The 24,096-nt window shown below is 49.4% G+C and overlaps 1 protein-coding gene across 1 annotated transcript in view; it reads right to left on the reverse strand.

The window, feature by feature from the left end:
- The window catches only part of LOC117882552, a 67,758-nt gene extending 47,925 nt beyond the window's left edge, over positions 1-19,833 (reverse strand). Inside the window, exons 1-2 of the mRNA XM_034780950.1 lie at positions 19,800-19,833; positions 1,425-1,481 (exon numbers count right to left, since the gene is read on the reverse strand). The gene's annotated coding sequence lies outside the window, so the exon portion shown is untranslated. The remainder of the gene's footprint in view (positions 1-1,424; positions 1,482-19,799) is intronic.
- Positions 19,834-24,096: the final 4,263 nt, after the last annotated feature.

The raw sequence follows: 24,096 nt of genomic DNA on the forward strand, positions 1-24,096 counted from the left end.
AGAGGGGGATCAGGGCTGGAGAAGGGCTGGGGGAAGGAGTGCAGGTTCTGGCTGGGGGTGTGGGCTCTGGGGTGGGGCTAGGGATGAGAGGTTTCGGGTGCAGGAGGGTGCTCTGGGCTGGGATCAAGGGGTTTGGGGAGCAGGAGGGGGATCAGGGCTAGAGCTGGGGCGTGGGGAGAGGCTCAGGGGTGCAAGGTGCCAAGCAGCACTTAACTCAAGTGTGGTGCGGCCCCGACCCTGTGCCCCAGCTGGAGCGCCGGAGCGGGGCTGAGCTGCATGGTGCAGTCCTGATCCAGTGCCCTAGCTGGAGTGGGACCGAGCTGCATGGTGGAGTGCCGGAACAGGGCTGAGCTGCGTGGTGCAGTCCTGACCCCAGTGCCCCAGCCGGAGCGGGGCCGAGCTGCTGGTGCGGCCCCCAACCCAGAGCCCCAGCCAGAGCAACAGAGTGGGGCCGAGCCGCTGGTACGGCCCCCGACCTAGCACCCCAGCAGGAGCGCCAGAGCAGGGCTGAGTTACATCGTGTGGCTTGCGGGCTGGCTTAAATCGGCTCACGGGCCCAATTCGGCCCGTTGGCCATAGTTTGCCCATCCCTGGCGTAGCCCATGGCTTATGTTTCTACACATCAAAACTACCAACCCCACTTGTCCCGACTGGAGGAGACACCTCAGACTGTCTAGCAGGTGATAGAAGCATCAGGAATCCCTGCCCTCACGTCCACACACCCCTGCATGCCCATAAACTCTCTGGGTGAAATTCTGACCTCTCTGGAGTCCATGGTAAGACTCTCCTTGACTTCAATGGAGCCAGGATTACACTCTCACACCCAGGCCACAGAAGATAGCTGAACAAACATCACCAGCACAACTGCAACCAAGTTACTCTCTTGTTGACAGTCTAAGCAAAGAGGCCAAGGAATGAATGATCCTCAGTGAGTGAGACGGAGAATCCCTCTCATACTCCCAGAGAAGGTCTTGCCAAGTGCAGTCCAGGTTTGCTTAGTTAGCAATAAGGGATGTGGCAGGTAGAGTTGCAGGAGAGACATCTTTATTCCACATACTGAGAGGCCAGCGTTCCATGCTCAGAGGCCTATGTTTGTCCAGGAGCTTGCATTCCTGAGCTCCAGGTCCAGATGTCACACCAAACTAGGTCCTGCTTGGAACCTGACCCTCTTTTTCCAGCCCCCTCATCAGAATATGACAATGAGGAACACGGCTAGGGAAGCTTACACTGCTGCCACTCACACTGTACCTGCCATGTAGAGACCCAGAGGAACTTGGTCTCCAGCCATAGCCTTTCATCTACATGAAATTAACAACAAAAACCCAAACCTACATCCCAAGCCCTCTCCATACCATAGCTAACCCTTCACCCCCCTCCAATATCTTCCCTCCAGAACAATACCAGTCCTTTATGTTGCACCTTACCTGGGAAGCTGAAGTGTCCAGAAACCTGCCTGGAGCCTTGTCCTCGGGCTCCAGGACCTAGAGGAAGAAGCAAAAAGAATGTGTTGCTCTGAGTTGCCACCAGCATCACTCTACAGCTCTGGTTGTAACATCTCTTTGTACAGGCTCCCAAATTTGGCTCAGATTAGGTAAAACCCCAACAATTCCACAATGATCCCATCCCATTAAAAATCATTTTCAGAGACAATATTTTCCCATGAACTTGCAGCAGAGTCAGCCATGTTTTATGTTTCAAGAGCCATGGCCTTCTTTTGAAACATCTCTGATAATCTCTCTGGACTATGCTCACCTCCAGGAGTATTCAGGCCGTTTCAGTAGGGAAGCACAAACCAAGGACTCCCATGGATACAGATTGGAATTCTGCAGCTCAGACCTATCTCAGCACTGTAGTTAAAGTGATGTCCATGGACCCCTTCCAAACACTGATTTTTAAGGCTTGAGTTAATGGACTTTTAGTTGGTGTCTTTAGATAATGGCTTTGCTTGACTGTGTGCCACAGATCTAACTTAATTTGTAGCTGACTTAATTGTAACCAATGGGATTGCAGTATGCAAATGAACTGAGAAGGAGGACGGTAATGAGGAAGGTTATAGTTCGTATCGACTAAAAGTGTTATTGCCCTACAGGGAAATGCCTTTATGCACGAGCCAAAGGTAAGTTCTTTTGCAAGGCTCAATTCTCCTGGGAAAGCAGTGTCACATGGGTGCCCTTGACTGTTCCCTTGTGCCACAGCTTCACCAACCCTGTTATGTTCTTCCCATACACCCAGAGAAACCCTTCACTTCCCATCTGAAATAGCTTTCATTATAGGTTAAGGAAGAGGACAACAAGAAAGAACAAAAGCAAAGTCTCCATGAGAGAGAGAGAGAGAGAGAGCGCATGCACATACTGTCTGTGTCTCCCCTCTAACCGTCTGCAGCCACTCCCAAGATAAAATGGCTACAGCCATGCACACAAGCAAAGGTCTTAGAAATTTAACAGTGCAGTACAGAGAAAACAAAAGCAATGGTTCCATAGCTTAAATACATCACCAGGACCAACTAGACTCAGTGACACCTTGAGGCCCAGTAAGCCCATTGAGTACATATCTGTGAGTAGCTCAGGTATCTAAATTACAAAGCCTACCACTTGATTCATGGCACAATACCATTTTCTTCTGACTCATCTACTCCTGCAGTTACCTCCTTCACAAGCAGCACTTCTAACAGGGAGAGCCCAGAGAAGGTGCTACTGTTTCAGTGTATCCACATGAATGGCCCTTTGCACAGCAGTCTTAGTCTCCTGTCGTTCTAAGAGCATTAGGAGAGGATTTTTTCCCCACTGTTAGGGATGGAGAAACATGGCAAGCTCCAGCTACCTGCTGTTACTGTAAACATGTTATCTGTGAGGCAGAGCTGGCGGAATTGTTTATAACAAATACATTTGGCTGTATGATCAGCCAATTAGAGTTTGTTCCCATGATGTCATGTCTGTAACTTCATAACTGAGACACTTTGGTATGGTTCAGGAGGGGGTGAAATTTGTCTAGCCGTGGAGATAGAACTAGACCACCCTGTTTGAGTCCAGCTTTGAATGTTTGTCTGTAGGGTTTTGCTTGGGCTCACCTCACTCAAGAACCAGACAGAGCCAGAATGACCTATGACCTCCTCTGCAGACCCCGGTTCTCTCTCATTCCAAGTTTAACACTCACAAGTGGTAATGAGACCTGACAGGTGACTCCAATCCATGATGGGTGAGGGACTCACTGAAAAAACCCCAACCAATTATATCTGTCATGATATAATGACAGTTGAAGAGTAACTTCACCAGCAGCAGCACCATGTATCACCAGGAGAATTCATCCACAAAGTGCCCTTGGTGAACAGGGGGACTAGATACCTTCGAAGACTGGTGAGGAAATTGGGGGCCTTTCACCTGTTCAGATCTGGCTTGGGTTGGTGGTGTCTGAAGTCACCATCTGACATAGGGGCTGGAGCTAGGGGTGCTCCAGTGGTTTCCATTATATACAGAATTTACTGTTTGGTTCAATGGCTCACCCCCACTATACAAATTGTTCCAGTACCCCTGCCATATAATGGCCCACAGAAAGGGCTGTGGGGACTCAGAACATTTCTATTCTATAGAAGCTCTTATCCTGCCACTATCACTGCTGTATCTCAGTGCCTTCTGGTCATACATTAAGTGATGTTGCTAACCCCACTCATGAGTGGTTCATTCTCTCATCCTCACCCCAGGGGGAAGAATTGTGTGTTCAGTGGAATGGTTTGTTTTGAAAGGTATTTTTCTCGATTTGTGTTTTAAATATCCACTCTGTTCTGTGTTTGTTAGCCTAGGCAGGTCAAAGATGCATACCTTGCCCTTGGAACTGAAGGTGGTAAGATTTGTGGTAGCCCTTAGTTCCTGGAGGAGTTCATTCCAAGGTGTCAGACGGGCCTTGGGAAAGCTCCATCTCCTGCACAGGTGAACTTTACCCTTGTGGTAGAGTTCTATTGCACCTGAGGTGGGGAGCCATCGACCGCAATCCTCATCCCAGAGCTGCAAGCAATCTTCTAGGTACCCTAGGCCAGGGGTTCCCAAACTTGGTTCGTGGCTTGTTCAGGGTAAGCCCCTGGTGGGCCGCAAGACACTTTGTTTACCCGCGTGTCCGCAGGTAGAGCTGCTCGCAGCTCCCAGTGGTCGCAGTTCGCCGTTCCCAGCCAATGGGGGCTACGTGAAGCCGTGCAGGCTAATCTGCAAGCAGCCGTACCTGTGGACACTACAGTAAACAAAGAGTCTCGTGGCCTGCCAGGGGCTTACCCTGAAGAATCCGCGAACCAAGTTTGGTTCAGGCCACAAAGTGCCTTAAAGATAAGGACTGAGGCCTTGACCCAGCATTCTCTGGGAAGCCAGTGTAGAGCACTGAGGACATGGCTGATGGGCCTGCATTAGCCAGCGTGGCTAAGGTGCGCTGCAGCATTCTCAACTAGATGAAGGTCCCTAAAGGCTCGTAGCTTCATGCCCAGGTAGAAAGCGTTGCTGTAATCCACTCGAGAGATGTGTGTAACCAAGGCCAGACCATCATTCACCAGGAGGAGAATCTCCTAACCAACTGGAGGCGGTAGATAGCCACCTCTGTGTGTAAGGCTATGAGAGCGTTCAGCATCAACAACAAATTTAGGAGCACTCCTGAACTCCAGATTGAATTGACCAATTACAGGTGTGCCCCTCTACCAAGTGAGACCGCACCGAAGCTGCAGCGTGTTTCCTGCACCTTGTCTAGTGGACTAGTATCAGTGCCACAAAAGCTGTTGGCACAGCTGGGCCCCTTGTGCCGGTGGCAGCAGAGAGGCTGAGAGGTGATTAGGCCCCAGAAGTTGACCTCCTCTCAGAGCCTCCAGGGCAGGGCTGAGGACATTGGCAAGGACACTCTGAGGGAAGCCTGGCCTGCTACTGGCACTATCCTTTTGTTGGATGAACTCTGTCTCCAGGGCTGTTAATTTAGTGCCTTGCACTAGCAATAATTTCCTTCAAATATAATGTTGGACAAACTTCCCTACATAGATATTCCCAGAGCAGCCAATCTGTCTTAGCCGAAAAGCTAAATATTAGTCCTTTCAAAGCCCTCCCTTCATATGTATTTATACAACGGGCCCTGGCTGCTACAACCCATCTGGTCACTAATCCATGTTTCAAACAAAACCTCTGAAACATAATCCATGTTTTCACAACTATTTAGATAGCATGGACCAGATTCCCAGCTGGGGTAAACCAGCATGTCTCCACTGAACTGAGCGGGTCTCCTTCAAACTACACCAGCCAAGGATCCGGCCATATGTGTTGGAAGAGTCTACGGGCCTCATTCTCTGCTAGGTTTTAACAGTTTTCTGTCAGTGCATCTTCACTGAGGTTGATGGAGTCTCCACTGAAGTCTGGGTCCCACAAGTGCACGACATGGTCGTGACAAAGTGGGACAATGTCTATTTTTTTATGAATAGTCTGTGTGACTCAGTTTCCCTGCCTATCTGAATGCATAGAATTAAATCAAGGGGGGGGGGGGACAAGAAGCGGTTGTTATAGAAAGAGGCAGGAAAGGACAGTGACATCCTCAAGGACAAATCATAGAATCATAGAATCATAGAATATCAGGGTTGGAAGGGACCTCAGAAGGTCATCTAGTCCAATCCCCTGCTCAAAGCAGGACCAATTCCCAACTAAATCATCCCAGCCAGGGCTTTGTCAATCCTGACCTTAAAAACCTCTAAGGAAGGAGATTCCACCACCTCCCTAGGTAAACCATTCCAGTGCTTCACCACCCTCCTAGTGAAAAAGTTTTTCCTAATATCCAATCTAAACCACCCCAACTGCAACTTGAGACCATTACTCCTTGTTCTGTCATCTGCTACCACTGAGAACAGTCTAGATCCATCCTTTTTGAAACCCCCCTTCAGGTAGTTGAAAGCAGCTATCAGATCCCCCCTCATTCTTCTGTTCTGCAGACTAAACAAAGCTTCAGAGGAGTTCAGATAGCAGTGAGGGGAGAAACTACCAATATGGCTCCATCCGGGTTAGGATGGGTTACCTGTCCCAGTGCTAAGCCTAGGATAAAAGCCCATACAAGAGGGAAAGGGTTTGGGTGAACTAGGAGAGGCTACAGAGGACGTGGCAGTGGAAAAGCTGACAGCCTGGGAAACCATACTCCTAGAGAGGGATCAGGCTGCAGGCAGCAGTTTGCCCAATTCAGAGATGGAAAGTAACAATCCAGGCCTGCCTGAGCTATGAACACAGAGGTTAAGGTTAAATAAGCAAATATGCACGTAGGACTTTTTGTTTTATACTTTGGCCCTGCATGCTTTGTACCATTGGATGAAAGAATAAATGCTGCTTTGTTCGGAAGTAGTTGGTTTTGAATCATTTTAATCAGCTGCTGTCACAAACTCCCAAAGGGAAACCCACATGGACCTGGTGAATTAGTCAGGGTTGGTATCCAGGGGGCTGTGACCCAGGTCCTGGTCTGAGAGCGGGTGAATTGCAGAATTCCACCCCAGAAGAAAGGGTCCTGTTCCTGTACCAGATCTGTACTGGCAACAGAGCTTGCTTACACCACCTGATGTATTCATCATAAGATCCTTCAAGGCTCTGCCAGGCATGGCTGAGGTTTGTTTAAAGCAGGTATTTTACACACAGTGCCATCAGTATATTACAGTTTAACATTCCATTACACTGCCCCTTTAAGTTCTACATTCCTGCCGTTTACAATAGTTACACTATCACAGGGTCTTTGAAGTTCAGTACAGATCAGTCTGCCAAGTGTCTCTGAATCGTACTGATTTTCTAATTACACGACCCGAACATATAACAACTTGGTCATCTGGCTCTCCATTAGTTGTATCAACTGGCTGTAGTTGGGTTGGAATTCTTGAGTCTTCTTGTTCTTCATTCACCAACTCTGGAATTTGCTCTGTTGATTGTTCTTTCTGAGGAACAAACTGTAGATGTCGACAGTTTCTGTTGAGCTCTTCATTGTCGGTCTCAATCACATATGATCTGGGCATAAAATTATTTTTCCTTATGACCGCTGGACTTGTCCATCCATTTTCTCTAGCCAAGTTGACATGAATACGATGATCAGGTTTGAGACCGGTTAATTCTCTGATTGACATCTGTTGCAAAAATTTTCATAAGCTTTTTTTGCCCTTTTATCCATTTTGGCTACTCTCTTCATGTCTGGCCACTTGGACATAGGTTCTTTTCCAAAGTTGGATCAGTAGTTCTGAGTTGTCTCCTCCTCAGGAGTTGTGCTGGACTATATCCTAGCTGCTATTGGTGTTGATCTGTAACTCAGAAGAGCAAGGAATTGATCTTCTTGCTGTAGGATTTTCTTGGGTGTCCATAGAGCTCTCTCAGCCTCTCCATTCGCTTGTGGGTAATGTAGGCTGCTAGTAATAAAATCAAAATCATATTTCATTTGGAAGGACTTAAATTCTGATGCAGTGAATTGTGGTCCATTGACCATTAACAGTTGTTTTGGAATACCAAAGTAAGCAAAAATGCACTTCAGCTTTTCAGTAACACTGCATAAGTGACATCTTTCAAGATCACTATTTCTATATACCTGGAAAAATAGTCCACAACCACCAGATAATGATGTCCTCTGAATTTGCATCAAATCTGCAGCTAGTCTCGTCCAAGGTCTGCCTGGTAGAGGTGTTGTTATTAAAGGTACTTTATGTTGTGTTGGTCTGTTAGTTCTGCAATATTCACATGCAGATACTTTGCTGATGTCCGGCCACCACACTGACTGGTTGACCCATTGATTCTTGCCTGCATATTTATACCTGCCTCTGGAAATTTCCATTACATGCGCCTGACAAAGTGGGTATTCACCCATGAAAGTTTATGCTCCAATACATCTGTTAGTCTTAAAGGTGCCACAGGACTCTCTGTTGCTTTTCACAGCATTTAGTTACTCCTTGATGCCCTTCATGGTTGTGGTTTAGGGTTTCTTCTCTCATTTCATTTGGAATTATGATGCAATGACTTTAATCACGAGTCCATTTGACTTGCTTAATTGTCCATGCACTGCAAAGTAGTCTCTTGTCACTTCCTTAGTGTCCTTTAGATACTTGGGCCAATGTAACTTAGAACCTCCTGAAGTTCCGTGTCTGTTGAGGTTGCTTTTTGTAGCTGGAGCAGTCTTTTTTCTGTATGTGTCCACAGCATCCACATATGCCTTTACATCATCTTCAGGCTCATGGGAAGTTGAGTGCGATGCTGTGCTCCATGACAGAGCGACAGCTTCTAACTGATTTTTTCCCAGGAACATACTTAGCAATTAGGTTAAACTGCGCTAACCTTTGCAATAGACGTTGGCATCTCAGTGGTGTTGGATCCAAGTCTTTTCTGTTGATGAAGGTTACAAGCAGTTTATGGTCTTTTATCCGTGTAAATGAATCCAGTTCACAAAGATATCTATAAAAGTTCTCAGACGCCTATATGCTCACCGGGCACTCCTTTTCAATCTGTGCATGTTGTTTTTCTGTGTCTGTGTGTGTGACTATGTGTTGGACTTTAACAGTTCATTCAGTGGTTTTGTCACTGTAGAAAGGCCTTGTAGATATCAACTAAGGTAATTTACCATCCCTAGTATATGTCTCAGTTCTGGTACATTAGTTGGTGCATTCAATTCTCTAATTGCTTTTACTTTCTCAGAGCTAGGATGGATTCCATCTTTGTTTATTGTCTGTCTCAGAAACTCAATTTGGGGTAGACGGAAAATGCATTTTTCCTTGTTTCGCTTCAGTCCAGACCGACTGATTAGGCTTAGGACTTCACTGAGGGTTTTGTTGTGTTCCAAAGATCAATATCCATCAAAGATCGATATCATCCATGAAAACCTACAACTCCATTTGTGTTTGTTAGCAGATTTGCCATCTTTCTTTGGAAACTTTCAGGGGCACTGGGAACCCCAAAAGATGATCTTTGAAAGCAAAATCTCCCAAAGAGTGTGATAAATATATTCAGTTTAGCACTTTCTTTGACTAAAGGAATTTTTTCCAGAATCTGCTCAAAGCATCCAGCTTGGAGAATACTGTAGCTCCTCCTACTTTGGGGAGGAAGTCATCCATTGTTGGGAGGATATATTTTTATCTTGCGACTGCTTCATTAAATCTTAAGATCCACAGAGATTCATATTTTTCCATTTTTCTTTATAACTGGTACCATTGAGGCCCCCCATGCTGCTGGCTCAGAGATTTTCTCAATTATGCCAATCCACTTCATTTTCTTTAACTCAGTTTCCACTCTATGAAGTAATGGGACAGGAATCCTGAGAGATGTACATACACAGTATGGTTCCGCGTTGATTCTTAAGGTTATTTGTACTGGATCTCCTTTCAAAAGTCCAATATCACCAAATACTCCATCGGGTTCTTCCACCTTTCTCACTAGGCCCATCATGGCTGCCACACTGCAGCTGAGAAGGTCTTTGATCCTTTGATTACATACAAAGCTATGCATTTGGAGTATACGTTGTTTCTGCGGTGAACTAGCCCATGCAGTTCAGGGCTAGTCAGAGCTGGGACAGATAACTTCAGCTTTGGGAGGGGTTGAAGGTCACTGTAAGTCCCTTCTGAGATGAGTCCCAAAGAAGAGGCTGAACTGCTAACAAAAATATGCAATGAAAATTAGGCTCTATACGGAGAGTACTTGAGAGCAAAAAGTGTCATGTATCTCTTTGCTAGGGGTGATTTGGGAAATCACTAAGCTTTATACTGTGTCTAGTACGTTAATTTAAACAATAATTAAAGAGAGAGTTAAAAGACATCTAATAATACCTATCTCTTTATATATTCGTAGATTTCAAGGCCAGAGGGGACCATTGTAATCAACTAGTCTGACCTCCTGTGCAGCCAGAGAACTTCCCCACAATAATTCCTAGAGCAGATCTTTTACCAAAACATCCCATCTTGATTTTAAAATTGCAGTGCCCCTCATGACTAGAGGTGACCTCGCAGGCATCCCAGCCTCAGCATGGTCCCTTAAATTTTTAGGTCAATAATGCCATTGCTGCCAGCTAATTTATTATCATAAATGCTCCCAAAGTCACCAGGTGTTGCCCATCACCATAATATCAAAACCAGGCTCTTCTTCAGACTCCCTCTTCAATCAGAGCAGGCAGGTTTGCAGATTACTCTCTGGTGGCCCCCAGCTGACCTCAAAGCCCAAACAAAAAGCACAGAATAAACATCATCCACCCACGCTGCTGTCTTAATGAAGATGCAAAATAACCAAGGCCCACCCACCCGGGGCTTAAGCTCTTAGTCCCTCCTGGGTTCTGCCCCCAGCTCATGACTATTCCCTCAAACCTTCCTTCTTTCTAGGCTCAGAGAAACCAGTGGGCAAACTTCCCCGCACTGCCTTCCTGGCCTGGAGCTTTCCCAGCTCTCTTCCCCCAGCAGCTCTCCACTACTGCTCCCTGGGAAAACTCCAACAGCTAGATCACTGTCTCTCAAGATCTTCCCCCAAATCCCAGCCGCCCCTTCCCACCTCTCTTTCCCAACCACTGCCTGACCCTTTAGGTAGGCCAGGTGTCTTCTCTTCAGTCCCCCTTGCAGAAAATCAACTAGGCACAGCTGGGCTGGGCCTGCTTCCTCTTAAAGAGGCCTGGACAGCCTCATCTAACTTTTCACCAGTAGTTAAAAAATGTGGGGGCTCCTATTTACCTTCTTTCTTAATACACAAGCAAGGGGATATTCAGTGAAACTGAAAGGCAACACATTTCAAATGGCTAAAGGAAATCCCATATACAAGGCACAGTTAACCTGTGGAACTCACTGACACAAGGCACCAAGCCCAGTAGAATTCAACAAAAGAGTAGACATTTGTATAACTAGTACTAAGAGCGGGCCAGCTCTGCCACTTGTGTAATTCCGTCTAGCTCCATGGAGCTTCACTGATTCACACCAGCTGAGCATCTGGCCCAATACCTAGAATTACATTAGATAGGATAACATTTTGTAAGGGTGCTTTGGGACACTAGCCAATCACTAACTGCCTGGGAGTAGATAGAACTCTCCCCACAGGCCCCTTATTGCAAAATTGTCAGTTATTTTGTAGGGCTTTCTCGCATCTTTCTCCAAAGCATCTGGTATTGGCCACTGTCAGAGACAGGATACTAGACTAGACGGGCCATTTGTCTGTTCCTGTTTCACAAATCCTATGTTCCTTCCTATTTTGTTTGCTAATGTCATTATTTGCAGTTTTAGGTCTCCCTGTGTATCATTTCTGGATAGGCTGCGACTCTTAATCTCTGTTTGTTTATTCATTTTGCTGGAAAGCTTTTCAGTTCACCTTTAACATAACTCACATGTAATTTAATTACAAGGGATGTTCAGTGGTGAGTTCATCTTATCAAAGAGGACCATTAATTAGATCATGAGCAGTCTAGGGGGGTGGAGGAAGAAGCGGGAGATACATTGCGAGAGTGTGTGTTATGTCATCTGAGCAGTGATTAAATTATTATTATCCCCACCTCTTCAGTAGGAATTTCTCACACAGATTGATGACTTCACATAGCAGAATTTCACTATCAAACATTCACTGCAAGATCGATTTTTAAAAAGCCTATTTTATTTGATGAGGGTTTATGGACATCCCTCCAAGGACTCAGTGGGACATTCCACAAGAATGGAACTGACCAATCCCATTCCCTGCTGGAGGATCAAGCGTTTGACTGTGTGTCCTAGGGCCTATAATGAGTGTGAATGGAGATTCTCCTTTAGCTCAGAAGGTAGGCATGTGTGTTTTGGAGCAGGAAGATCAGTGTCCCCCCCTCCCACACACACACATTGTTGCTGTGATGTTCTTAGTGACTGTGGTATGCAGAATGGTGACAAATGGGAAGTTGTAGATGGCCATGAATTTTGTTGTACTAGGTACACAGAACAGACAGGGTGGTGGGGATGTAATAAAGAGCCTATTTCCAATACTTGCAAGGGAGTGATGGGGTGAAACAGAGCAACAGTTTCTATTGCACACAGTCCTCACCAGCAGTGGCGGGATTACGATTTTGTTGGTCCCTGGGCCAGAGCAAGTGGGGAAATGGGGTCAGTGCATGGAGGTGCCCATTTTTCCGGGGCCCCTCAATTGGCCGGGGCACCTGGGCACGGACCCCCATTGGCCCAGTGGCTAATCTGCCACTGCTCACCAGTAAGTTTGTTCTTGTGCTCCTCATGCTCTAAGAGCTGTTTATGAAAGGCAGAAAATTTGCATTTGATATACATTTTCCGAAAGTCACAGGCTGATCACAAGTTTGGTGGCAACACAACATACTCTGTGCATGAGCAGGCAGGGAAAGTGCTGACAATGCTCACTTCACTCTCTAATGTCCCCTACTGGCTGGAAGGGGCCACGCCTAGCACGGCTTAGCCAGAGAATAGGAAAACCTGGCATAGAAGCCTTTGATGTGGTGGGAAGCTTCAAGGGAAACTCTCCCCTGCCCAAAAGCCCTTGGGAATTAAAGAGCTGTCCCATCAACCTGAACTCTGTCTGCTGAGTATATGCTTCTCCTTAATTACAATGGAAGGATAATCTCAATTTGGTTAAACCCCAAGGGTCTGATTCTCCTCCACCCTGGTGTAGATGGGCAGCAACTCCACTGCAGTCAGTGGCGTTCCACCCACATGGAGCCAGCATCAGGGACAGCAGGATCAGGGGCAGGATGTTTTCCCATTATTTGTGGAAGAATTAATCAGAAAATTGCAGTCCGGCAGGCTTCAGCGCAGGAGTCCAATCCCTTTAAATCGTCTATCCCCCGCCACCGAGCTCTCAGCCACGGATTATTTAAATAATGGCTCCGTTTTGATTTTATTCTATTTTTTAAAAGCGTCCCAGGATTTTGTATCAAATCAGATATAAAATTATATTAATCATCCAAACATGGCTCTGCTGGATTTCCCAAGCCTCTGGAAGGTGGAAGAGGGGCAGGCTGACGGGTTCATGTCCATGGCCCAACCTGTGATGAAATAACAGCCTGGGACTGATGTCTGGAATAGTGCCGGGAGGGATATTGCTGTCAACCTTTCACTTGTGCAGACCTGATTTAATATTAGGACTAGACCACATGTGAAATGAGCATGGTGATCTCAGCCTAATCCACTATAACATTCCAGCTGGTGGGTCAGGGAGCTGCTGAAGGTCAGAATGGAGGGCTTTTCCCATTGCTCCCAATACCCCACTGGGTCACTTTTCTGCCTCTATGTGTTTGTCCCCTACAAATACCCTACACAGGACTGACCCTTCGCCTTCCCTTGAAGCAAAGCTTCACTTCCCAGAGGTACTTTATGTTTTTTAGTGTGGCTCAAATTCAACCCAGGTGTAGACTGGCACACCTTCATTTGAGAGGAGTTGTAATCACACTCTCTAGTGCCATTGCTGAATTTGTTCCTTTGACTCAAAGGGCCCAAATTCTGGATAGATGATGTTGGACAGATAGAGGGACATGGGGACAGGCAGATCCTCTGTCTATCTTACAGCAGAATTTGCCCCAGTCTTTGGAATCTATATGCTGCTCCAAAGGAAAATAGACAGAGAAAATTAAAAACAGCCTTGAAAAAAATACAGCATGGGGCAGAACCCCTGATCAGTCCAGATCTGCTCTCAGCCTGCAACCATGTCTGCAGGAAAGGTTGTCCTAAGACTGAATGCAGTTTTGACCTTGACTTGTTCTCACAGAAGCCCAGCACAAGGGCTGACTTTCCATGTGAGCAGGAGTAAGAATTATTATATGCAGACCAGGGCTTGACAAAATACAACGCAGACCTGGCCCAGCCCCAAGGAGTCTAAAAAGGCAGGACACAGTGCAAGACCCTGAGGTGGGAGGAGCTTGGCATTACTTTTTGTAGCACTATTAATTCACTTCCAGTGGGCACCACAAAGAAGCAAGGCTTTAAAGGGGACTGGACTGAGGACTGGGTGCTGAGAAAGCCATGGCGAGGAGCAGTGCTGAGGCAAGGACAGAGAAAGGGTGTCGCTGGCAGAGCACAGGCTGTGAGGGTGGAACATGGCAAGAGCTGAGACAGCGGAGGTGGTGGTGAGTCTTCCCTTGTATCCAGTAGGATGGTGAGTAGCGCACTCACAAGCCAGGTGCAAGACTTGGTTCAAATCCACACTCTGCCTCATGTGGAGCAGGGATCTGATCCCAGATCTCCTAGCTAAGTGCCTTCACCACTAAGCTGTAGGGAGAGTCCAGAGTGGGCTGTTCTCAATCTCCTGGTGAAGCTGTTCCGCTTTGTAAAAATTACTTAAATATATGGGAGCAGGGACTCAAACCTGACTTTGCCACAGCCCAAGGGGATGCCCGAACCACTAACTAGAAAGTCACTCTTACCCTCTCTCTGGCACAATACCTCGGGGCTGTAGATTCCACTAGGCAGCAGCGTGCCTAAAGTTAGACCTTCAAAGGCTCAGCCTAACTCCCCTTTGCAGATCTAGTCCTAGCTGTCTCCCTGTTCAGCGTAGCATTCCATGCATGGTATGGTCTCTGGTCAACAAGAGAGACAAAGGGGGGACCCAAATGATGTGGAAACTTCTATAATGCCTGGTCTGCACTTCACAATTAGATCAACCTAGTTACTGCCTCTCAGCGAGATAGATTAACTACATTGATGGAAAAACCTCCTGCTGACAAGGTGGGAAGCGCCTGAGCTATACCAGCACAGCTGCTGCAGTGGAGACGTGCCCTGAGTCTGTAGCCGAGGTTGTTTTGTTTAACAAATGCCTCCTGTTCAATAAGATCAGCAATTCCACATATTGTGCTAGGGAGCATCCAGAACAGTCATGGGGGTGGCTCATGCACTCAAACTGGGTGGGGCCTGGTGTGGTTAATTCCTGACCTCAGTTTTTAAAATATCCCTGCAAAATGATGCGGCAGGTGTCTGAATAGCTCCAAACCACAGGCCCGGCTGGCTTTCAGTTTTAAGTATCATATAAGGAAGGCTCCAAGCCTTCAGGGGCAGGGAGGAGGGATGCTGCAGATCCTTCTGCATGACTTGCCCTGGGGAGCTGAACCTTTCCGACAGGGCCTTTGTGTAACTTCAGCATTTAATGTATAAATTTAGCCCTGCTTTACATCCTACCCGGTGTAATTCAATTTGGCTGTCAGCAGACTGGCAGGGAGCCCAGGCCTTGTGGAACCACCCGGGGAATAGCACATCAAGCTACAAGAAACACCTTCCCCAGGCAGCAGGCTGGAGCCTGCTCCCATCCTGGAGCTGCCTGGAGCCAGACTGAGGTTATTTGTGGGGAGGAAGGAACTGAATCACTTTTTAAGGGGAGTTAACTCTGGGTGCTGGATAAGGTGCCAGGCTGACGGACTCAGGAGACACATACAGCACAAGCTGCCCTGCCAGTGAACATGAGCCATGCCCTGGCGGGACTCTGCCTTAAGGAGGTAATTCAGCCTCTGTGTCCAGGCAGGGCATCCTGTTCCCCTGTGTGCTCCAAATAGGCCACACAGGGAACCACTGTCCCTCTGCACTAACAGCTGTGCAGAGACCAGGCTTCGAGGCACTGGACTGAGATGGGTGGGGACACACAGGGAAGGCCATGGTGGCTGTCTGCAAGGTCCTCCCTCAGCCTCTGCATTGCCCAGCAGAGGTGCCGTGCTGCCGCTCACTGAGAGCTTGCTAAGCAGTCCTCCCCAGCACACACCTCTTGGTTTCCCACAGTCAAGCAAGCGGGAGTTATTGCTGCTCAGGGCAGCAGGAGTTATTAGTTCCACAGCCCTGAGAGGAGAACGCGCCAGACAGCAGCTCCCCACACAGCTCTGCCCCCTGGCTCCACACCCCTGTGCCACATAACCCATCAGCATGGAGAGAAGCAGGGAGATGCTAGCTGGGGGCGCCTTGCAAGCTCCCGTACCATCCTGCCCCTCCCTTGTCCTGCTCCCTGGCCCTTTATTGTGCTGGGTCAGGGTCATCCTGCTCCACACCAGGAGAGGTAGACAGTTTACGAATCTGTTTTCCCCATTTAGAATCTGTGCCTGCTGCTTCCTCGAGAGCCTCCATCCATGGCCTCTTTTCGGAGTAGCGACTTCCTGAGTGCTGGATGGAGGCCTCTGACTCACCTTCCCACCTGGTGCTGGGTGGGAGCAACTTCTGATTGCTATGCTGGGGTAGGGCTGAAGTCCTAGGCAGGGATAGCCCCACACCTCATTGGGAATCTCCTTCACCAGTCAGGCTACGTGGAATGTGTAAAACCTCATTGTGGGCAAGCAAACATGGGTGGGCACTGTGACACCCTGGCACTCCAATATTCACCACTGTCATGTAATTAGGATATGTTTTGTACAAAGTATGCCTTGTGAGATATCATTTTAAAAGTCTTGATCTGCTAGACATTAATATCTGGTTGGATTGTATATGCTTTCATTGTATATGAAGTTATGAAGTTTGGCTATGTATGTGTTATTGAAACATGTTATGAGGCTGAAAAACACCCACAAGCAGCCTTTCAGATACAACAGTAAAAAGGCCAAACAATGTTAGTGGCTTATTGAGGAAATGCAGACAAGCACAAGGATTACCCCAGGAACTGTGTACAACAGAAACCTTTCAGAGATAGCACTACACAATGGGAACTGTTTGACCCAGGTCACAGCAAAAGAGCTTTCCAGCAAGTGGGAAGAAGATATAAAAGGGGGAAAATGACATCATGTGGGTACCTCATTCTCCCTACAACAACACACCTGGAGACACCTGAGGAACAAGGACTGAACTGGGGGAAAGTGATGGTCCCAGGCCAAAGAGATTTCTAGCCTGTGTATGAAAATCTGAGAAATCCAAGCTCCAAAGCCAAGGCAGCTTGTGCCTTAAGAATCTGCCAGCCTGTTTATCACTCAGGGTGAGAATTTGCTAATTCATATCCTGCCTATCTAGTATGTTAAACTCAGTTTGTGGTTTTGTTTTTTAAAAGGTAATCTACTTTGCGCTGTTTGCTATTACTTAAAATCTATCCCTTTCTAGTTAATAAACTTATTTTATGTTTTAATCCAAAACAGTGTGCATTTGCCTATGGTCCCTGGGGAAAATCTCAGCTTGGTTACCACAAGTGTACATGGTCCTCTTCACATTGAGGGAGAGGCGGACCAGGTGTTAAACCCATATACTGGCCAAATTTTCACCAGGCAGGACAGTACTACTCTGGGGTCCTAGGCTGGGAGGCTGGCGGTTAGAAAGCCTGCATGTGACTGCAGCTGGGTGTGTCCCTACCTGTGTGAATGCTGGTGAAAGTGTAAGGTTGGAGGGCTTTGCAACTTGTCACAGAAGCACGTGTGAGAAGGAGCCCAGGCTGGTGGGTCAGAGGGCTCAGTGGTACCCCAGTTCCAGGTTGCACCCCGGGGGGACCTGTCACAGGCACGTTACAGGAAACTGAGACGGTTTGCACTGATCAGCATCAGTTAGTTACAGGAAGGGCTAGTGACACCAAGCTAGCAAGAGACAGACATGGGGCAGTCGAGGGAGGTGCAGAGAATTCTTTAGGCCCTTCTCCTGCCCTCCCGCCCCCACTTGTCCCATAGACTCTCCAGGCCCTGCTACCCTGATGGTGTTGCAGTGTCCCTCATGGTGGACATGGGATGGGGATTGGCTGCAATGAATATAAAAGGAATTCTTTAAGGAGGCTGCTGGACACAAAATAACTTTGAGGTTCTCTCTCGCCCCCCGATTGATTCATACAGCCGCTGCTGCCACCCTTTGGGCTGGCACTGTGGGATTGGAGTGGGCACCTCCACATGAACTGCTACAGTGTGAATTAGTGCCAGAACTGGCACTGCAACAACTCATATCTCTGTGGATCAGCACAGAGGGGGACCTGTAACACACTCACCACTGGGTTAGCTCATCACTCAGGGAGCCTTATTGCCTCGCCTGGCTGAAGCAGCCTGGGAAGGGCTGTTGATCTACACGCCTGGTGGGCTCCAAGCTCTGGAGAATCCCATGCCCTAAACAGCCTGTGTTTAGCAGCAGACAAACACATGTGGCCTAGCCCCATATGCACACTGTTGCTCTGTTTGGCTCTGGAGACTTCTGCAATAGAACACACAGTGAGGCCCACTAAAGGGTTCCCAAACTATTTAAAGGGATACTTCCCAATTCCTATACCTTGCACGCTCCCTGGGCTCCGTTCTGGGAATAAAAAGGGGAAAGCTCAGGATGGCAAATCCAGAGCTAAATAAGCGTAAGTTTTTAAAAATAAAGTATTGCCAACCCCAAGAATTCAAAAGTCACAGGACTGACTTAAGAATCTTGAGATTTAAATACACACCCCATTTGGGTTCCTTTTATTTAATTGCTGTCATTTTTTTTTTTTTTTTTTTTTTTTTTTACCTTTTAGGTCACACTGGAGTCACATTTCTAAGCTTTTATCCAGGACCACGAGGGCTAGAAACATACATTAAAAAAAAAAAAAAAAAAAGCTATGTTTTGCATGAATTCACATGACTCCAGGAGCTGGGACTTTCAGAAATACAACAGATAGTACCAGTCTCATCATTAAGTCATGAGAGTTAGCAGCACTGGAAATACAAATGGAGGGGGAAAGTTACCTCCATATGAAAGCTTTTCCTTGGGACATTTTGGAAAGGACTCTGTAATAAAACCTAGCTCTCATATTGTGCTTTTCAGCAGCAGATCTGAAAGTGCTTTAGAAAGGGAGGTAACTACTACGATTCCTATTGTCCCCCTCCTCCCCGCCCGCTTAGGGACGGAGCACCCACAGTCAGCCACGTCCGTTTCCTCGGAGACAGGAAAGGCCCAGCCAGGCCTTGCTGAGCCAAAAGGGCATTTTTCACATAGCGCCGCAGAACAGGAGGGCTCCCTGCCAACTTCAGCAGTTCTCTCTCCCCTTTCCTCCCTCCCTCCCGACCCACTGCCATGAAAACCGCAGACTGTCTGACAAAGAGGAAAGATGAATGGAAAACATCACCCTAAGCAAAAAAAACCCTGGCGTGATGCATTGCAGAAAGAGGGGGCCGTGGGCCGTGCAGCACCATTTATTTAGGGTTACCATATTTCAGCAAGCAAAAAAGAGGACGGGAGGATCCCCGCCCCCGTACTGCCCTAGCCCCGCCCCTGCCCTCCCACTTCCCGCCCCCCTCAGAACCCCCAACCCTCCCCCGTTCCTTGTCCCCTGACTGCCCCCTCCTGGGACCCCTGCCCCTAACTGCCCCCCAGGACTCCACCCCCTACCTAAGCCTCCCTGCCTCTTGTCCCCTGACTGCCCCCTCCTGAGACCCTCCCCACATCCTAACTGGCCCCCTAGGAGCCTACTCCTACCTGTACCCTGATTGCCCCAACGCTTATCCACACCCCCACCCCCAGACAGACCCCGGGGACTCCACGCCCCATCCAACCACTCCCCACCCCCTGACAGCCCCCCCAGAACTCCCAACCCTCTCCCCCGCTCCTTGTCCCCTGACAGCCCCCCCCAGAACTACCGACCCATCTAAACCCCTCTGCTCCCTGTCCCCTGACTGCTCCGATCCCTCTCCCCACCCCTGCCCCCTGACAGCCCCCCCCAGAGCTCCCAACCCCCCCCCGCTCCTTGTCCCCCTGACTGCCCCCTCCTGGGACCCCTGCTCCTTATTCCCTCCAGAACCCCACACCCTACCTAAGCCTCCCTGTTCCTTGTCCCCTGACTGCCCCCTCCTAAGACCCCCCCCCAAACTGCCCCCCAGGACCCTACCCCCTACCTGTAGCCTGACTGCTCAAAACCTTCTCCATCCCCCCCAAAAGCCCCCTGTCTCTTGACTGCCCCCTCCAAAATCTCCCTGCCCCTTCTCCTGCCCGCTGGCCCCCTTACCCTGCCGCTCAAAACAGGGTGTTGGGCTCTGTGCGGAGCTGGACACGTGGCTGCGCTCCCCAGCGCAACACACAACCGGGTCCCTGCCCCTGCACAATGCTGCCGGAGCGGGTCGCTGGGCTGCAGGGGAGGAGGAGCTGCCGAGGCTGTGCAAACGGCCCGGCCGGCTCAGAATGCAGGGAGGGAGGGAGGGGGGCGGGGAGGAGGAGCTCTACAGCTGCTCCGGAGTCCAGCCCGGCAAGCTGCAGGGGGAAGGGCTCTGGCTGCCAGAGCCCCATGTGAGCGTCTGACTTTCCTGCAGCCCTCCCAGCCGCTCGCTCTGCTCTGCCTGGGGGGGGAAATCCCGGACATTTTGAGTGATTTACAAATTCCCCCCCCGGACGCTATTTTTAACACAAAAAGGAGGACATGTCCGGGTAAATCCGGACGAATGGTAACCCTACATTTATTCAGTAATGCTGGCAATATCAATACGGACACCAGCAGGGCTCCCCAGTTCCAGGGCCTGGAGCACCTTGGAGCTCTGCAAACTAACTCCCTCCTGCTGAGATATAAGTGCCACCCCAAGGGAAAGAGATGAAGCAAAGTTAACCGAGCAAGAGGGGGTGGTCCCTGTTTAACCCCTGCCTGTTTTAAGGGGGCACAATTCTTGTCCAGTTAAACAGACCCTACATAGATATCCATCACCAGCTGTGTGCAATTTAACACCACTGTATCCTTCTGAGGCCCACAGAAGAGTTATCAAATCAGATCTGCCTTCAGATTTCTCCATTGTGCGCAGTTGCAGGTATGGTTTGGTTGAGCGTTCTCTCCTAGGATTTCCAAGCTAAGCCCCCTCATGGACTGATCAGACAAGACGGGGAGTCGTACAGGGCACAGGACAAAAGGCTGTTGTGTTAGGAGCAACAGGAATTTCAGGGGTGAGAAAGAAACAGCGGAGCTTTTCATAAGAAGTAGGCTGAGCAGGATAGAGAAACTTCTGAGCACCCAGCCCCTCTGATCGCTGTATCCTTTCACCACTGACGTAACCTTGTCCTCTTCCCCTTTTCTGATTCGTGTCTAGCTGCCATCAGAACTCACTTCCCTTTGACATTTCCCTTCCAAAAATATACATTTATCTAGCACTGATCCAGAGCAAAACCTTCCACCTCCCAGATTGGGTCCCGACCAACAGCTTTCCTTTGTTACTCCCATTCTCACACATGATGAGTGTATTCCAGAAACTGAAACATCACTTTGGCAGGCACTTCTGTCCTTTAACCTCCTTATCTAGATCTGAGCCACAAACCAGCGAGGTGATGCAGACAAGCAGCAGGGGCCAGGGCCAAAGGATGCAAGCAGCCTCCCCCACACAGCTCTGCCAATTCATGATAGTCCCGGCTTTCAGCATACCCTGAGAAGCCAGTATCAGCAGCCACATACAACCCCAGCTCTCATGATTTTATTGTGAATCTTGCAATAATTGGTGTTTAAATCCCCAGCTGCTGGAGTCATGGGAATAGATAGGGAATCTCAGCTTTCCTTCTGAAAAATAAGGAAGTTTCTAGCTCTCAAGGTTTCAGAGAAAGGCATGAAAATATGACCCCAGTAAATTTCAAAGCTCAGAATCGGAAGGCAAAGAAAACATACCCAATATATCTTTTGAAAGCTCATGATTTTTAAGCCAATTTTGTATTTTGGGGGAGCTGACTTGCGATTTTGAACACTCAGGGTTGGCAGAACTGTGAATGCACCTCAGGTCTTATCTGCATCCTCCAAGATCTATCATTTCGCTCCTAGGACCTCAGACAGCTCTGCCAATGCACTTCAGTAGTAACCTACAACATTGCCTGGTGTTCCACAATGCTCCTCATCCTGAGGTCAGCCCGCACTACTACTCCACTACCAGGCTTCCAATACAGCTCTGCCCATACCCCTCAGTCCCAGGGCCAGATTAACCTTTTGTGGGCCTGGCGCCAAACATATTTGTGGGCCCCCATGTAGGCAATGGAGCATGGTGCAGGCAGGTCAGTCCCCGGACCGAGGGGCCAGCCAGAGGCAACAGGGCATGGCATAGCAAGGGAAGCATCGCTCCACCCAGTGCGAGGGCACTATTTAAAAACTGGCAGTTGCCAGACACACAGTGGCCTGCCCGGCCCTGTGCTGCCAGCATGCCCCTTCCCCTTAGGGGCAGGTCCATGCCACACCACACAGCCCCCCCTGCCCAACACCCAAAGGCCCCCTGGACCCACTATTCCCAGTGTCCCCCCAGACCCACCCACAAATGCACAGTACCCTACACACCACCACCCCTACCCAAAGCCCCACCACAACTGCCCAGCACCCCACACAGAACCCCCACTCCCTAGTGCCCCAACACACACTGATCTTCCCTGCCCCCTCACAGCCCAGCACCCCCCGCCCCATACTCTCCTAAGCCCTGCTTCCCAGCCGCACTCACCTGGGAGGTGACTGTGTCTGCCGGGCTGAGCCGGGCTGAGCCGGACACGCAGCCATGGCTGGTCCCAGGGCCAGGAATCGCTCCAGTCCCTTGGGAGTGGCGTGATTAGCCAGGCCAGGACATGCCCTGGCTGGGGTCCCTCAAGACGCACTTGCCTAGAGGGGCCCAGCCAAGCCCTCTACATTGTTGCCCCGCCCACACACCTGGCTGAGACTGGCCAGGCTTCTGCACCAATCCCAGGTGGCACAGCTCCGGGGAGACAGGTGGGGCCCCACAGGTGGTGGGAAGTAGAGACTGCCCAGAGGCGGAGGTGGAGGTGCATTGGGGTTCGGCCAGGGGTTGAGAGTAGCAGGGGGTGGGGCCAGGGGTGGAGAGGAGCCCTCGGCCAGCTGGTGGGCAGGCCGAGAGGAGCAAGTGGTGGGCGGGGGGAGCCAGCGGAGTCTTGGGGCACAGTGCAAGCGGAGCAGGCCAGGGCCCCTTCTGAGCATGGACTCAGCTCCATGGAGCCACTGGTGCCATTGTAAACCTGGCACTGCTCAGTCCTCAGTCACAGCACCCGGGGGCTCGTTCTAGGGGACAGGCAAGCAGGGTGGTCACCCTGGGTGCCAACCTGCTGTGCCACTTGGCTCCCCTGCTCCTTGGCCACTTGGGATGGGTGGGATGGGAGAAACATTTTCTGCCCTGGCCAGCAAAATGGCTAGGGCCGCTTCTGCAGCATCTCCTCCCTGCTCTCCTGTGCTGGGCCCCCAAAGCTCTGCCAGTACACCTTGTCCTGATGTGCAGCCCTCTGCTTTTCCACTACCAGGCTCTGCTGATACCCCTTAGTCCTCACCTGCAACCACCCACCCCGCAGGACTCTGTCTCTAAACAGAGACTCCCAATGGCATGGAGGTCAGCAGTCAGCATTGCAATGCGTGACCAGACTCCTGGGGATTATATGCAGACCCACAAAATCCATTCCATCTGTGACAACCTTTGCACTCAGGCCATCAGATTACAAAGGGCTCAGCTAGCACTGAAACCTGCTAGGAAAAGCAGCTTTCTTGGATTGTGCCTTCTTGGAACACTTGGCTTCTCTCAAAATAAACCTTCCTGGCCAACAAGAATGACAGCCTGCAATTTCATGATTGCTGTCTGGAACGCAGAAGCCGGAGACAACAGGGCTCATTGTGTTTTCCAAAGGTTAAAACACAGGGTACAGATGTTATCTTAGTGGCTGTCTGAGCCCTTTAAATCCTTCTGATAAATGGATACGTCCCTCCCTCCAATCTCAGACCAGGTTCAGTGCCACCATTGATAAGAATGTCTCCTCCCGCGAGAATGTCACTGTGCTGGGGGCAGAGACAGAGAGGCTGTTTTGCAGGGGGCGCAGTATTGCTCTGGACTGGACCCAGAGCTCCCCAGCCCTACTGCTGGCAATAACTCTGTTCGTGTAGATTTATTTCCTGGTGCGCAACATTGTCTGGGAAATACGGTTGGGAAAGCAAGTCAGGCTGCAGCTGAACTCTCTCTGACCCCGCCGTGGCCAAGTTTTGTTGATGCAGAACAGACCGCCAGTTCCCAAGGTTTACCTTGGAACAGACGCAGACAAATACCTGGCGAGGAGGAGGAATGAACCGACTTTGCAAAGGAATAAATCAGCCGCAGGCGCCCAGCGCTGTCCCAGCATAACCAGCATAGGAACCAAGGCCTGCAGCTGCCTGGAGGGGGAAGCTGAAGGGTAGAAGCTAGGCTGGGTGGTCCCTCAGCAGAGCAGAGAGGAGCTGTCACATGGCACAAACTTCTGCTGAAGCTGCCAGTGCTGCCATCCACTCCCTGGCAGGCTTGACTCCAGCCCTCTGCATTATAACGAGGCCC

Source organism: Trachemys scripta, chromosome 9 (assembly GCF_013100865.1).
Source record: "Trachemys scripta elegans isolate TJP31775 chromosome 9, CAS_Tse_1.0, whole genome shotgun sequence".
Lineage (NCBI taxonomy): Eukaryota > Metazoa > Chordata > Testudines > Emydidae > Trachemys > Trachemys scripta.